We start from the raw sequence: 11,292 nt of genomic DNA on the forward strand, positions 1-11,292 counted from the left end.
ATATCATTATCACTTACTAAATTTGAATTCTAAATTGCTAACAAAGACTTACATAATGCAAATGGTCAAACTTAGAAGCATCATAAATAGCAAGCTGGCTCTCGTGAACAACCAACAAGTGAACTTGATCATTATGGAACTGTACTCTTGTACCCCCAACCGATGGTGATGATCTTCCTGTCTGCACTTGTAAAAAAATTCACTTTCACTTCTCCCATCTACCAATGCTCCAAAAATAGAGCTGCTAGAACATTGGCCAAACATTTACTAATTTGAATCTATAAACATGTGAATGTACAAAATGAGATGGCAATGGATATACAAAAAGAAGACAAACCTAGGCATCGGCCCCAGAAGATACCAATACATTCAAAGTGTGTGAAAGTGCCAAGCCTGTAATTTTCTTTTGGTGGCCTTTAAGCTTCATTTTTACCTAGTTAGTTTAAACAAGTTTTGAAAAGACACAAGTTAGAATTCGCCATTTTTAATGATGCACTAAATGAGTGAGCAAGAAAAAGACTCATTGATCACACCTCATCTACTTGGACATAATATATCTAGATTGTTGAATCTTCCATCCCAATTGCAATGATGTTATTATCCTAAGGATGAAAAGCTAGAAAAGTAGTTACAGGAGGAGGTGCCATGAAGGTAGTTATAACCTGCTATAAAAACTCATTAGCAAGCATGCCACACAATATTTTCTCAAAACTTTGGTTGAAAAAAGGAAACAAAAAACTTGATAAGGAACCCAAGTGAGAATATAACTTCTAAATTGACCATCTCAACAGTCATGTTGAAGAGGAACATATTTTCAAAAGATGCACCTTGAATGTCATCATATTAAACAAGAAGACCTTTCCATCAGAGGCAGACATTACATAGGATTCATTCTTAGAAAAAGCTATGCAAGCATCAACTTCTTCTAGATTCGTAGCACCGATATCATTAGTCATCACAATTCCACTAGCTGGCTACCACATTTGCGGTTGAAGATTGGCAGTAAACTGTAGAGAAGATCACTGTCTTAGTCACTTAAAAGACAATTTTCTAAGAAGCACACATAAATTCTTTCCAAATTAAGAGCATCACCTTTCTAGATGGATTCTGCTCATTCTGTGGCCATTTCCATAGTTTATGGAGTGCATTTGATGCCAATGCTAAAAGAACAACACCAGAATTGGTATATATCATTCTTGTAACCTGTACAAAACAATAGGTGCTTCCTCATGGGAATCTACTTTTGGATTGTTGAAGATATAGTATAATGGCATATTACTTGACGTATAAGACTCAACTTTGGTGGTAAGACATTTTTAGATCTGTATATACACTGGCAAATGAGGAATACAATTTTGATTTCTATTGCATTAATTTTTGGTGCATTCCCTAAAGTCACAGTTTATTATTATTTCCATTTTTAATTAAAAACCTTTTAAGTCATTCCCTTCCAAAAGTAATAAAGTACGTATTATTAATATTTTTATTTATTTAAATTTATAATAAATTAATATAATTAAACTTCAACATTACCCCTTTTAAATATAAGTATATTTTAATTTAAAGTTTTTATAAATGTTTGCAACCATAGTTTGATAGGAGAAATTTGACTAACCAATCGAATTTCTAAATTAAAATTTTCTTTTCCTAGAACTCAAACCTTCCCTGTTTTAAGTAAAATTTCATCTTTCCTACGATCGAAGTTTCAAATTGATTTATTTTTCCAATTCTTATATATAGATGAAGTACGACATAATATCATAGGGTTCATAACAAGAGAGCGAATGATTCATTCAAAAATACCCAGGAATTCTTTTTTTAACAATCACAAAGAAAGACAGGAAAAGATAATTGCATAATTAATCAGTGGTCAAAGCACAAGACCCTACCTGAGCCTGATGCTAATACACAATCCTTGAAAACTATGAGAGAATTCGCTCCTCTTCAAGAACCTTTCTCTGAAAATTCTCCTAGAATTCTCCTTCTGAAATTTGCTTCAAAATTTTGCATCCAAAATTTGTCTCTTCAAAATTCCTCTCCCAAAATTCGTGTCTAAAATTTGTGTCTCCAAAATTTGTTCCCAAAATTTGTGTTCAAAACAATCCCCCTTTTTCGAAAATGAACCCTCAAGTAATAATAAGGAGTTCTCTCTCCTTAAATCGAGGAACCAACTATACGTTCACCCAAAATAACTCCGTGCTAACAAGACTCAACTCCAAATTTAGCTTTTATTAATCTTTCTTTTATCTTTTCATGCATGTTAAGTGGATTATTAAATAACTTTATTTAATTTTCCACTTGACTTCTATTTTTAATTAATTTATAAAATTTGATTCCATGCAATTAAATATCTTTATTGAATTCACATGTTTTATGTTTTAATTAATTTCTATTATTTTAATTTCATGCACATATCATGTGAACTAAAATCTTTTTAATAATTTAATATCTTTTCGCTCTTAATTTATTTTTAGAACTCTAATCGATAAAATATTTATTAACTTAAATAACAATAATATTTAGCATTTATTTAAAAATGAACTCTAAATATATTATTATTAAATTCAATAAATATTATCACGTTTTAAATTTAAATGTAGAACTTTTATCTTCAAATTTAATTATTTTTATTTAATTAATTTTTTAATTAATTAAATATAATTAAATATTAAAATGTCATAATAATTTTTCCATTAAATTAAATCATTAATTAATCTTTTAATTAGACTTAATTAATAGAAAATACACCAAAGACTCATAAAACAACATACGAAAACCCAAAATAGAAAAACACATACTAAATCAAACAAAAGGGTTATAATCACGAAGTAACGTCATCCAACGCATTCAGAGGGTACTTGACTAGATATTTGTCCTAATTTCCAATTAGGACAAATGGCTAAAGGGTTTAGGATCTGGACTTAAGATTTATCTCCCCTCTCTTACCATTGAGATAATGTGATAAGGTACGCTCATCATGGCAATTCAGGGAAGTCGATACCCGGTACCTGCAACCTACATAAAATCCAAGCATGTACAAGCACGATATTCTAAGCTAAACAGGTAATGGTAGGAAGTGGTGCATCGTGTAGATCCCAACTAGTAGGTGATTACGACTCCCTTCCTTAACCACATCAGAACACCATACATAAAGAAAAGAAACACGCACACCATACACATGCAAGTATGGGGTAAGTATTCATAAGAAAATACGTACAATAACCATCTAACTAATCATCATCAATAACTGCAAACACTGTGATAATCATCATACACACATGAAGTATAGAGTATCAAGTAATCTCATCATATAATCACTAGATCTAAAACAATATCTAAAAATTTGAAAGTAATGCTACTACACATCAAGCATAAAACTGGCCTAAAAGAGATCAACAATGATAACAGAAATGCGAACTAAGGGTAGGCACTACAATTTGTCATAAAGTGATGTTAGAATAGTTACTAAAATGGTCATAAATTATATTCTTGTAGTAAAAGAATACTTTGACTTAAGAAAAAAACTAGACAATATTTAAACATGACATTGTGTTTTAAAAACTAAAAAGGTACCTATAATGAAGAACTTCATTTTGACTTGGTAATTGGTTGTTACTATTAACTATAAGCTTATCTTTAAAGTTTGAGCTTCACTTGGTTTCGAGAATAATATCTTCTGCTAAACAAGGCCAACCACGTGAAGGTGGAAGCTCATTTGCACCCCCACCCCCCCCCCCCCAAACATCACTCTAAATTTCCCATTAACATTTAATAACATTCATTTATTCATCCATTTTTAAAATATAACATTCAATCATTATAATCACATGATAACATTCATTAACACACAACATTCATGAATAATTCATTAACACAAAATTCATTAACACACAACATTCATGAGTAAGTCATTCATGAATAATTCATTAACACAAAATTCATTAACACGCAACATTCATAAGTAAGTCATTCATGAATAATTCATTAACACAAAATTCATTAACATGCAACATTCATGAATAAGTCATTAACACACAACAATAATTTCTTTTTGGCTTTCTTGCTTCTTCTTTTTTCCATGAAATTTATAAGAGGAATATCAATGTCCTCGTCATCCCCCTCCTCTATTGGTTCTAATTGCAACGCATGTCTCCTCCTCATCTCTTCAGGAACATGAAGCTACTACACCAAAGTGGGGTCTGCTACAATAACAAGTACTTCATGAGTTAAATTCACACCATTTTATATTAGTGAATTATGAGTTTTTATTTAAGTAAAAGAACTATAAATCAAAATATTAATTTAAAAGAACAAAACGTAGATTTTCTTTACCTGAATGTGCAACATGATCTACCTGCTAATCAGTCTGAACATCCTCTGGCACTCGTTTAGCACGACATGATTCTATATCCTCTAAAATATACACAAAAAGGTTACACCAAGTTCAATTAAAGATGTTAAATTCTATTAATAATTACATAATTAGTTTTAAATAGCAAATGAGCAGCTCCATGGATAGTATGATGCACATCAGGGGCTTTATGATGTGACATATGATCCGTGTCACGATTAATAGGCTACATTGCAATGTCATGCACATTATTATCAAATAGATTATTGCTCAAGTATTCAATTTCTAATATATTTTTGGCATATTTACCTGTGCACATGATGCATGCGACTGTTTGGTTGGGGCAATGGAAGCTTGCCGTAGGTGTTCAGCCACGGCTACATAGCCTTGCTTGAAGGCAATTCTTTTGTATTCTTCCATGGCCTCCAGATTAAAATTAGCACCCTGCATTTTTTTATTAATTAACAAAATTATTTGCATTTTATAAATAATTTTTCTCTGCAATTCATTTACTACTACTTACAACTCATGCTTTGATTTTAGAATATCCCCTAAAGCCAAGTTTGTGTTGCCCAACCTTTTCCAACCTAGCCTCTATTGTCTTTGATGTGTCCTGCAACCTATGAAAAGTTTGAAATATGTTAGATGATATAGATATAAAGACCGGTACTAATTAGTGCATTATTGCATTAATGTACTAGTAGTTAATACTATTGCATACCTTCTCACATTTGCTGGTGTAATTTGTCTTCGACCATCCCCTTTCTCCTTTGCATCCAAAATGAACTCATTCCATTCCCTCATTGTAATAAAGGGAGGACACTCGTACTTCAAGTTTAGGACGAGACTCTTTTTGTATGAGTCCCTCACAACCTTAAGATGTTTGCAAGCTTTTTGTAACATTTTCTTATGATAAAAAAAATATTAATACCAAACTTATGCTCTGAATCTTTGATGAGCTGATCTTTTAATTTTTTATCTTGGAAGTTCCACCTTTTAAGAAAAAACACAAAATTGTTAGATATAGCTAGTAAAAGAAAAGACTTGAATGAAAGGAAAAATGTTGCACCACTTAATGATATGGAAAAAAAATAGTGGGATAAAATTAGTTCACTTATGATGTTCCACCTTGTACGTATGGTGGGCTTGAATGTTTGCAGTGTGAGGTCATAAAGATTCTTATAAAATGTATCATTTCCTGCAAAAAATGTCATGGGATAATCAATCCAAAGCTTCTTATGAATAGGTAAATGCATATTACAATATTAAAAATAATTATTTAAAGTACCTAGAATCTTAGGACATTTTAAAGGCATCAATTCATCATTTCAATCAACAACGACGTTTGCATAGCTCTCATGCTAGAAACATGGGTAGCTCCAGGAAATGATGGTGAATTATCACCAATGCATGCACTATGATCTATATTTGGCGTAGCAGATGGTGCATCTCCTACCATTGAAAAAAATCCACTATGTGATGCACCCAACATAAAAGTACAAATTATCAACTCATAATTAACACAACCAAATATAGAAAAATAAGGATTTACTAGCTAGACGTCCCCTTGTTGTTGACATTGCAGTCGGCAATCTCATATGGACGTTCGTCAACCTCCTAGGAGTCTCTTGCACTTGATGACCTGAACAATACATTGTTAGCAAAGACATTCTGAAATAATAAAAGTAAGAGTTAACTTAAGAAGTTTTTGAATATTCAAAATAAAAAATTCCTTGTAACTTGTCAACTAAAATATTATTTTACTACTGGCAGTCAGAGCTCTGCTAATACCAGCCTCACCGCATTGTCCTTGACCAAGTTTTGGATCAGTTGCCAAAAAATCCTGTAACAAGAACACATATTACATATTTTACTTCACAACATAAAATATTATAAAATATAAATCTTCATTGAACTTTTGTTATAACTAAAGATTCATTACTGCTTACTTCATAATGACGAGCTTGCACTCTCAAATTAGATAGCCTCTTCATCATCTCCTCAGATGGAATATTTGTTTCATTCAAAATTCTCATTATTTCTAATTTTTTATTTTTTATTTTTTTCTTCAATATAATTGTTACATTAGGTGTTTCTGCAATATCATTATCAGAAGGGGTAGCTATTGGCTTTGTACTTACTGCAAGTGCTTTTCCCTTATCCTGAACATCAAATTGTGAGAGGAATATCAGTAAAACTATCATAAAAATTCAAAAACCATAAATAAAATAACATAATAATATAACATTTTTCAACTATCTAATCTGTACAATTTCAATAAGGTTTACCCTTGCTGAAGAATGGGTGGGAGTAGCGTCCTCGTGGACTCTATCATGTGTGGGATCCATATTGTCCTGTCACAAAGATTAAACATAAAAACTTCAGCTAGCTGAAAGCAATAGACAACAAAAAAGAACTTATTAACAAAATATAATATAGTACTTACAACCCTCATGATAGTAACTTTTTTTGAATCTATGGGTAATCTATTAGTAGTTCTTCCCCTACACTTATTGATTTTATTGCACAAACAAAAACTTCATTCTCCTAATGCACCTCAAATATGAAATTGGGTTGCTTACTAGTTGAGGAAGCTCATGTACTATTTATAAAATCTACAATATTACCTGTTTCTTTTGGTCTCCCATCAATGTACATAGAAAATCTTTTACTTTGATTATTTTCTTTCCATTGTATATAATTAGCTGATAGTGCAAACCTACGCATACTTTTTCTATATAAAACAATCCTCATCCAATCATTGTAATTGTAACATGGACCGACATACTTGAACAATTTGACAACTTTGTTGTAACATACCTTTATCGCATCCATGGAAAATAGGCCCAAACCATGTAATGAGGATGGAGCAATGCAATATATTCTCTCATTAACACAAAAATCGGTGTTAATTGGAGGTAGCTCATTGGGTACCCATTCTTTCTCAATATGTGTGTATCGAAAGGGCACCTTGATGTCACCTTTGGTCTCATCATCATAAGAACATGACCACCCATTAGCAAGGAAAAATTGCATGTGTTTATCAAATTTTTTTCTAATCTTTTGACCTCTAGTTGATCTCCCTATTTTAGTTGTACTACATGTAGAGCTTTCATCTACCATTTCCTCATTTCCCTCATTTGATGTAGATAGATCTGACAAGTACATATTTGGTGGATCCTACAATCCATCAAATGGAAATTTGATAATATTTAAATAATATATATAAAATAATCAAGTTGTGACTCATACGTGCAGTTCTTCTTTGTCTATACATGAGAGATATAAAATGTAGTAAGTTGAAAGTGATTATAAAATTATATTTCTATACAGACCTTCTTTGTCTATATATACATTATATGATTATATAATATGTCTATTTATAACATACATGCTCAATGATAAACAAGAAGAATATAAGAAAATTATGTCTATTTATTGACTTATACCTGTTGATCCATGTCATTGTGCACGATCCATACCAAAGGGGTCAAATTTTCTGCATATGTTAATCATTCATCTTAAGTTGGCTAAAAATTACATGATACACATATGCTAAAAAAAACTTAGAAGATAACATGAACAATATTCAACATCATAAACATGAACAAATTTACCTTATATATGGAATGCAAGATCGTCAACAGAAGGGGTGATGATGTCTGTAGTCAATTACCTATTTGCAAAAAGGGTGATAATCGGACACAATATAAACATTGGTAATTATAAATAACATATGTTGTAATCATTAGAATTGAACACAATAAATATGTAATCAAATTTTTTGCATATGTTAATCATTTATCTTAAGTTAGCTAAAAATTACATGATATGCGTATGCTACAAATAACTTAGAAGACAACATAAACAATATGCAACATCGTAAAATGAACAAATTTACCTCATATATGGAATGCAAGATCATCAACAGAAGGGGTGACGATGTCTATAGTCAATTGCCTATTTGCAAAAAGGGTGATAATTAGACACAATATAAACATTCATGGTAATTATAAATAATATATGTTGTAATCATTAAAATTGAATACAATAAATATGTAATCATTACAATTGAAAGCAATAAATCGTGTCAATCATTTCATTGATTATCTTCTTCTTCATCATCCTCATCATCATCATCATCATCATCATCATTGCCATCATCACCATCATCACCATCATCATCGCCATCATCATCGCCATCATCACCATCACCATCATCATCATCATCACCATCATCATCATCATCACCATTATCGTCATCACCATCATCTTGATCTTCATCATCTTCAATATCTTCTTCTTCCATAACATTATACTTTATCAACCTTCCTCTTGGATCATGTCTAACAACAAATGACCAACCCTATTTATGTGGAACCTCTGAGTAAAACACTTGCTCACATTGGATTGGAAGAACATAGGGCTCATCTCCAACTAGCTCAAATGACCTTGTATTAATCATTGTAAATCCATTATAATGTTGAATAATTGTTCTATCTGGATCATTTTGATTTAGTCGTAACTTGTACCATTTGACAATGAATAGAACTACTTTGAAGGAGTTAAAGTCATACTCAATTATATCATCCAAGATGTCATACTATTGATTTTGAGATTTTTGAGGGTGTATGTTGTTTCTAGATGATATATTGGTGACCTCAAAAACTATAGTTATCCCAAAATCACAAGTTTTCTTTGTGTCATTCAACTTTTTTATGTGAAATTTGTGGTCATGATAGTAGGTAGCTTTATGGTGCTTGACCTGCAATTTTGAAGCGTTTGTAAATTATTTGCATCATGAGTTGATATGAAACATATGTCGAGTTATGATCATTAATAAATTTCTATGTACCTCTCCACCTCTTAAACCCTTTACTAGATCAAATACCATTGGCGTAACATTGGAATCTCCATTACGATGAGCTTTTGTAACCAATGAAGCAACACCTTCCCATGTTAATGAGCAACCATTTTGTTGACATCGTTCAATCCATACTGTCATCCAATCAAGATTGTTCGTAATATACAAATGTATTGCATCCCACTCTCGATCACTTGTATAAAAAAAGTACACCAATTATAAATAACTTATATTGAAGATTTATAAGAATTAATTAACTACAATAACATCTTAGATTTACTTCTCACTTTCCTCGATTTACCTTTGCCCATCAAGTACTCCCCTTCGAATTTGTTAATTGAGTTGGGATCCCAAATACGATCTACATGGATCTTTGTTGCAAACTTAGGAAGATATTCACTAATGTACACCATGGTTTGGTATACCATATATCCCTCCACAATAGAACCCTTAGGATGTGCTCTCTGTCAAACCAAGAATTTCAAAAATTTCAAGTGCCTCTTAACCATCCACATTGACCTAGTTGGTACAGGTTCACACAATTCAATCTCATCAACTTGATGTATGAGGTAGTGTTCTTGTGCATTGAAAAAACTTGAAGGTAGACACTTTTGCATTTCACACATAAGAAGAGAAATTTTTCTCTTCCAATATTTTATATCTTCTTTATTGATTTCTTTAGATGACAATCACCTCATGCATTTTCCAAGATCATATATAACCTGTTTGACATTGTTGGCGAAGTGGTGTGGGAGAGATAGAGGTAGAACGTTCTGCAATATTTGTAAAATGATCTTGTCAATATTTTATAAAAGAATGCAATTAAAACTACATGCAGTATACAAATATATAGTGAATACAAAATAACATGAATTACCTTAATAAATGTATGTCAATCGTGTGTTTTCAACCCTAGCCCAAATTCACTTTTCTTTGATATGAGATTGTTTATGTTCGTAGCAAATCTTGTGGAAAATCTTTATTTTTATTTTTAATGACTTCTTTTTATAGCATTTCTCTGCTGCTCTGACAATAACCAACTAAGGGCATTTGTATCAATCTGGTCTCCATTGTTATTTGATCGAATGCCATTTTTCATTACATGGTTGGATTCTTCAATGTCACTACAAGTTTTGACAATTTGGTCTTTGTCACGCCTTCCATAATGTCTCTGTTACATTCTTTCCAATATGCATAGAATTAAACAAATGCACGATTGGGAGTTGCTCATAGTACAACAACCTAGTAAGTAGGATAAGTTTTTAGTCCTTTTGGAAGTTGATCATTGATGCCTTGACGACCTTCACAAGCATCAATTGCATCATCAGTAAACAAAACACACTATCAAAATATAAATTTGAAACAAAAACTATCAGATGGAATGACATTACCTCGACAATTTATTTTATTGTATGCCAACTTCCATAGGCGAGGTGTCATTCTATATGGCTTTGATGTAGTCTCTTCTTTTCCATTGAAAAGATCTTTTTTAGTAATTCGGTACTTATGATTTCTGTGCAAAAAGTGTCTATTCTCATCGAACACTTGCTTTCTTAAAATTTTTGAATGACGAGATTTCATCATTGGACCACAAATTGGACATGCATATTTTCCCTTTGTCTGAAGACCTACAAGATCGTATATAATTGGATTAAATGTGTTAACTTTGTGTTGTCATTATAACATACCAAAAAAGAGGTGTTAAGAAGAGAACATACCACAAAAATGTGTTAGCCGAGGGGCATCGTGTATTGTCCATACAAGCATTGCATAAAATTGAAATTGTCTTTGTCCTATTGGTCTACAAATGTCATACATAGTAACCCCATTCCATAACACCATTAACTTGTCGATAAGTGGTTCAATATATACATTGATATCTTTAACTTGGTACTTACCTAGTTGAATGAAAAAAAATATTACATAATTATTATGACCATTTTGATGGATTAGTAATAATAAATTAATTTAGATGACCATTAAATCAAAAAATACCTGTAACAATCAGTGTCAACATTATGTGCTCTCTCTTTATGGACAACCAAGGAGGTATTTTATTGTTGATAACAAAAATAGG

The 11,292-nt window shown here is 31.6% G+C and overlaps 1 pseudogene; it reads right to left on the reverse strand.

Annotated features, from left to right (window-relative positions):
- Positions 1–6,999, reverse strand: part of LOC149575147 (protein TOPLESS-RELATED PROTEIN 2-like) — a 38,902-nt pseudogene extending 31,903 nt beyond the window's left edge.
- Positions 7,000–11,292: the final 4,293 nt, after the last annotated feature.

The sequence above is a fragment of the Cupressus sempervirens genome, chromosome 2 (genome assembly GCF_028749045.1).
Source record: "Cupressus sempervirens isolate cs-2001-9-10 chromosome 2, ASM2874904v1, whole genome shotgun sequence".
Taxonomy (NCBI): domain Eukaryota; kingdom Viridiplantae; phylum Streptophyta; class Pinopsida; order Cupressales; family Cupressaceae; genus Cupressus; species Cupressus sempervirens.